This window comes from Berghia stephanieae, chromosome 3 (assembly GCF_034508935.2).
Source record: "Berghia stephanieae isolate SIO BIC M18660-M18661 chromosome 3, UCSD_Bste_1.3, whole genome shotgun sequence".
NCBI lineage: Eukaryota > Metazoa > Mollusca > Gastropoda > Nudibranchia > Aeolidiidae > Berghia > Berghia stephanieae.
In genome coordinates, this window is record NC_088362.1 from 76,658,533 (window position 1) to 76,664,532 (window position 6,000).

Consider the following 6,000-nt stretch of genomic DNA (forward strand, 5'->3'; position numbering starts at 1 on the left):
TAAGACCAATGCTGTATAGTGATGTCGTAAAATGTAACGCTCAAGTGGCCGGTTTCATGTGAACAAGCCGATTTTGCACCCTAAGCAGTCTTTTCCATGTTCTCGACGCAAAATGTTATTCGTGACATTTTGGTACTACCGGACACTTATGGAACGTTAAGGTCCAACCGGACACCCAACTTGGGCAAACCGGACACCCTTCACGGATGTTGAAAAACACTGTTTCCTTTTGTTTTTTTAATAGTTTTCAATTCATAAACAGTTACAACAGATCCATAGGCTCAGTTTGTAAAATATCTGCCGGGTCATTGGTCAATTTAGGGTTCGATTCCAGCATTCCAAGGACTTTGAAGGACTCTTTCCATAAATTGGCAGAATGTTTCCTTCCCCCAAAACGACTGCCATATATTTTCATAAATAGCTAGACTAGATCTAGACGTCTACTTAGATAAATAAACACGTTTATGTTCATTTTCAACAGAGAAAGCCAAAAATAATTTATTCAAAACAATTAATAGGGTACATAATCATAACGCAACATGTCACTTGCACAATGTACAAACAAACGTGAAATCACTGATCTCCTCCTCACTCATCCCCAGTATCTTCTCTCTCTCTCTCTCTCTCTCTCCTCTCTCCTCTCTCTCTCTCTCTCTGCCAGTACATCCTCTGTGGTACCACCTCCCACACTTGCACCAAATCCATCCATCCAGGTTCCTATCACTTCCACAAAAACCACATAAACGTTCATCTTTGTCATTCACACCACATAACTCATCCATATCCATCTCAACGTCCGACCTGTCATCATACACAACCATCGTATCATCATCCTCTGCACTAGACTCCACTCTTTCTTCCACTCTCCTCTTCTTGCCCTTCCCCTTCCGAGCACCGTCACTTGGGTTTTGTTATCGGAGCCGACTTGATAGGGGTGTTTGGAAGAAATGGCTGCAATGATGACTGAACCTCCCAGGTAGAAAGGGAAGCCAGTCTCGTCGCAATTGAAAACGCTGCTGGGGGGGGGGGGGGGACCTTGGTAATGTCGATGCCATTTGACATTAGCGATGTCCGCATGGTGTGGAACCACCCACGTATCTTTCCTTCTGATACCTGGGCGCGTTGTTCCCCAAGGGACATCGCTTTTCTCTCCGCACCTCCCCCTTGTGTCTCTCCATGAATGCTTTGTACCAGTAATATCCTGGCTTGTTGTTTTTGAAGGGGGTCTCTCTGCCTTCAGCATTCATTATTCTCTGCACCTCCAGGCACAGCTGCTCCCTGTCCTTCCCTTCACCTGCCCTGGCACAGGCCACCATCCATTTGACAAGTTTTTTTTCCTCCTCTGTGGCCAACACTGTATGAGATACCCTATTGACGGGGTATTTTCCGGCCATCTTGTCCATCAGGGTTGATTTCGGGACAGAGTAGGTCGCAGCGGCCTGGCGGAATGAAAGATTTTTGGTGCGGATGGCATCAAGTGCAGCATCCACACTCTTGTCAGTGTACTTTGATCGCGGCATCTTGGTGCCTGTAACAATGTGAAAAAATTAACTTTATTTAGATATTTGAACTTCATTTTCATAGACTGGCTAGTCTAATAATGTAAATTTTCCTTTACAATGGTGAACATAATATAATTTTAGGGAGGCCTTCCGAAAGCTCCTACATCACCAGTATTTTTTTATAATGTTCTAGTAGGGGGTTTGGGAGGGGGAAAAGTTTTATTTTTAAAGTCTCCCCCCTCCCAAACCCCCTACCAGAACATTATAAAAAAAGTTCCCCCCCTCCCAAAACATTATAATACTGGGGATGTAGGTGTAGACGCTTTCGGAAGGCCTCCCTAATTTTCTAATAATAATAATCATGATAAACATAGGCCGGTCAACAGAAATACAAGGAAAGCATTGCAACAAATAATATTATAGACGTCTAGAATAATAATAAACAACTTAATCAACCCGTCCGGTTTCACCTGAATCGTTTAAATTTTCTTTGGTCAAACCGGACACCCCCCCCCCCACTGGAGCTAAAATGAAAACCGGACATCGTCAGACGATCTAACCACAATCAAACAATCCTAAAATAGCATGTAGTGCAGTGGTTGAGCCGAAACTCCTAAATAAAAACGTATGACTTACTTGACTTAGATGCCTTTCGCGTCTCGACCGAAAGATCGGGTCGCCTTGGCTGTTTCCAGTATTTCCTGTGTGAGGTGTCTCCAATATTGCCGGTCCTCTGCTAGGGTTCTCAGATTTTCAAGGTCCCCTGCCGTTATGAGACTAATGCTTTGTCCAAGTGTTGTGAGGTTTTTGTTTAGGATCACAGGGAGTGTTGTGATCGGTCTTCCTCTGAAAAGGTTCCCGTGTTTTTGGAAGTATCCCGACATGGCTTGGTTTGCTGGTATGTTTTTGTCCCTGCGTAGTATGTGACCGAAAAGTTGCCATCGTTGTTGTAAAATGTCAAGGGAGATTGGTCTTTCTTTTGTGATCTTATAGAGTGATTCATTTGAGATCTTTTTGGGGTATTTGATGTCCAGTACCCTTCTTAGCTGTGTGCGATGGAAGGCATCCAGATGTTCTTCTTCGGATTTTGTCAACGCCCAAGTGCCGCAGTTATACAGAAGTACCGGTTTTACAAGAGCATGGTACAGTTTCAGTTTGGTTTTTCTCTTTATTTTGTCACCTCTAATCCATACATTGGTGAGTTTACTGAGTGCGGCGTTTGATAGCTGTTTTCTTCTTTGTACATCCTCGGTGTCTCCAATTAGTGAGCCGACTTTCTTTGTTCTTTTCCATTCCTCTTTGTTCCTCGATATTGTTGTAAATTCGGTTTTATTGGCATTGACTTGGAGGTTATATTTCATGAGGGTATTTTGTATGATGTCTATATTTGCTGGTGTTGATCCAATAAAATCGACATCATCTGCATAGGCGATTTCTCTAGGGATTGCATTCTCAATATGAGTCGTTGGTTTTGGAATGACTTTTCGAACTTCTTTCAGAGCGTGTTCTAAGTATATTGTGAACAGAATCGGGCTCAGACTATCTCCTTGGGGGGTCCCGATGTTACTTTCGAACTGCGTCTGTTTTGTGGCCCCGTATATCCTTGGTTGTATCTTTGTGTTGCTGAGGAGAAATCGGATTATTCGGAGCTCGTCTTCGTCTACTATTTCTGTTAATATCTCCAAAAGTTTTCCTCTGTCGATCGTATCAAAGGCTGCGGACATATCGATTCCGGTTATTGTTATGGATATGTTTTCTTTGAGTGCCTTTGCTGCCAACCATTTATGTGTCCATACAACGTCCGATGTGCTTCGGTCTTGGCGAAACCCGCTTTGGCTATGTGATAGGTATTTTTCTATTTTCGGTCTAATTCTGTTGAGGACAATAGTTGACAGTGTTTTTCTTATGGTATTCAGTAATGTTATTGGGCGCAGGTTGTTTACGGGTCCTTTGTTTTTCCTGGTTTTTGTATTGTAATTAGGACACCGCTGTTTATGTCCCAGTCTTTGTGTGTTGAGAATGTTTTGTTCATTATGTTTGCAATGCTCAGATCCAGGGAGAGTGTACCGCATTTCAGCAATTCAGCGGGAATTTCATCTTCGCCTGGGGATCTGTTATTGTTTAGGCACTTTATGCTATTTCTAACTTCAGTTGTTGTGATGCGGTTGTTTAGGTCTCTAGGGTTTCCTGAGAAGGGCGATATTTGTGAGATTTGTTTGTGAAATTTCTGCTGGAAGTGGTCAGTTACAATGTCAAGGATATCGTTGGGATTTGTTGTCTGTTTGCCAAATTTATCCTGTAGTTTTGGGTTCTCGAATGGTTTTCGGTTCAGAGATTTCGTCGCTTTGAACATAGACGATGCGTTATTTTTGGACTTTTCTATGTCTTCCACTTTTTTGTCTAATTCCTCGTTTCTGTGTTTTATTGTAAGTGATCGAATTGAATGCAGTATTTTGTTTCGTTCCGTTTTCAGGTTTATTATTTCTTCCGAGTCTTTCGTGTTTTGTATCCTGATCCTAAGTTCTTTTTGTTGCCGCGATAGATCGTTAATAGCGATGTTAGGCGTTCGATTTGGTTTGTTCTTAGTTGTATTAATAGAGCCTGCACTTTCTTCCCCCGCATATTTCATTGCCGCTTGCGTCTCTTTCCATTCATTGTTTGGGTTGCTGTTTTGCTTTATTTTAAATAGACTTGAGTTAAGTTCATATTGGTAATGAATGCGACATTCTCGCTCATTTACTATTTTTGCCGTGTTTATTTTGACTGCCGTTTTACCTTTCTGTCTTCGTTGTCTGTACACATTTATGTTGAAATTCGTTTTTACAAGTTTGTGATCGGATGTTAGCAGTGTACCACCGTATGATCGCGAGTTGGTTGAGTAGTGTTTATGGCGGTGTCGACATATGATATAGTCTATTTGGTTGTGTATTGTTATCATTTTGTCTTGGGTTTGGTCTTTCCTTTGTCCTACCCATGTTGTCTGGTGTCTTGATGGGTGGTTGAAAGCACTGTTTGTTATGAAAAGTTTTCTCTGTTCACAGAACTGGACTAATTTTTCTCCGTTATCGTTACGTTTTCCTTTTGAGTATGATCCTAAACATAGTGTGTCACTGTCGAGACGTTTTCCTACTTTGGCATTAAAATCTCCAGCAATTATTAATATTGATTTGTTTCCTATTTTGTTCAGTGTATCGTCTAGGTCTTTGTAAAATTTATCAGTTTCCTCTGGGTATTGTTTTGCGCGTTGACTTGTTGGTGCGTAAACATTTACGATTGAGATAGTGAACGTCTTCTTACCGTGATCGTCTTTATTATCGTTATTCTGGTTCCTTGAATTGATCTTACACTTAAGCTCAAGAACACATATTCTGTCCGAAACATTCCATTCGTCACTAGTCAAATCCCTGCAGTTTTTATTTATTAGAAATCCACATCCATAGTGAGGTGAACTGGAAGCAAAGCACAGCAGTCTGTGACCATTTATTGTTTGGTCGACGCCATCTTGGATCTTCGTCTCTTGTAAACACAACACATCGATTTTATAACTTTCTAAATCTTGACACAGTTGTTCCTTTCGAATGTTACTTTTAATAGATCTTAAGTTAAAAGTTCCAATATTAAGATTAGTCCACATCAGGTAAAAATTAAAGATTCCACACAGTGAATAAATAGAAACATAAGACTATCCACTGAGCCGAAGCTCAATGTCAACAGGTGTCAGCCATGTTGTCCTTCAAAAAACGTATAAATAGCTTAAATAGCAACTTCCTTGCACACCTTGCAACCCATAACAAAGAACGGGATACTTACGTTTTGTGAGAAATATCTCGATGAAAACACGATTCTTTGACTTCTCCTTGATTGCACTCATTGAAACGGCAGGAAAAACGTCACAAGAGACGTGTGCTTAGTTACTAGAAATATGCACCGGGGGAAAAAACAAAACAAAAGGAAATTAGACATCGAGTCGGGTAGCGTCCGGTTTGACCCGTGTCCGGTTTGACCTGAATCTACTCTAGATAGAATGCGCTTGGCCAAGGAGTTCACAACATTGCCATCCGGAAGTATAACGGACCAACACACAAATTCTGTGTAACCATGAACTTTTATAGTCTGGTTAATACAGTTTAGTGAGAACAACTCACAAACGCGGATGCAGATGACGTCACTCAGGCCTTTGTTATTGTTTTTGCCATCCGCGTTTGTGAGTTGTTCTCACTAAACTGTATTAACCAGACTATAAAAGTTCATGGTTACACAGAGTTTGTGTGTTGGTCCGTTATACTTCCGGATGGCAATGTTGTGAACTTCTTGGCCAAGCGCATTCTATCTATAGTCGGGTTGATACAGTTCAGTGAGCATTACTCATAAACGCGGATGGCAAAAAACAATAACAAAGACCTGAGTGACGTCATCTTCGAACTATCTATATGTACATAATGGACACCCAGTGTAAGGGAAATTAACCACGCCCCTCGGACAGTCGTCCGAATGTAAA

At 41.4% G+C, this 6,000-nt stretch overlaps 2 protein-coding genes across 2 annotated transcripts in view; both read left to right on the forward strand.

Moving 5' to 3' along the window:
- LOC144968485 (activating signal cointegrator 1 complex subunit 3-like) overlaps window positions 1-6,000 on the forward strand; it is a 232,020-nt gene that overhangs the window by 35,881 nt on the left and 190,139 nt on the right. The gene's annotated exons all lie outside the window — the stretch shown is intronic.
- Window positions 1-6,000, forward strand: part of LOC144968487 (uncharacterized) — a 38,586-nt gene that overhangs the window by 2,025 nt on the left and 30,561 nt on the right. The window lies entirely within an intron of this gene.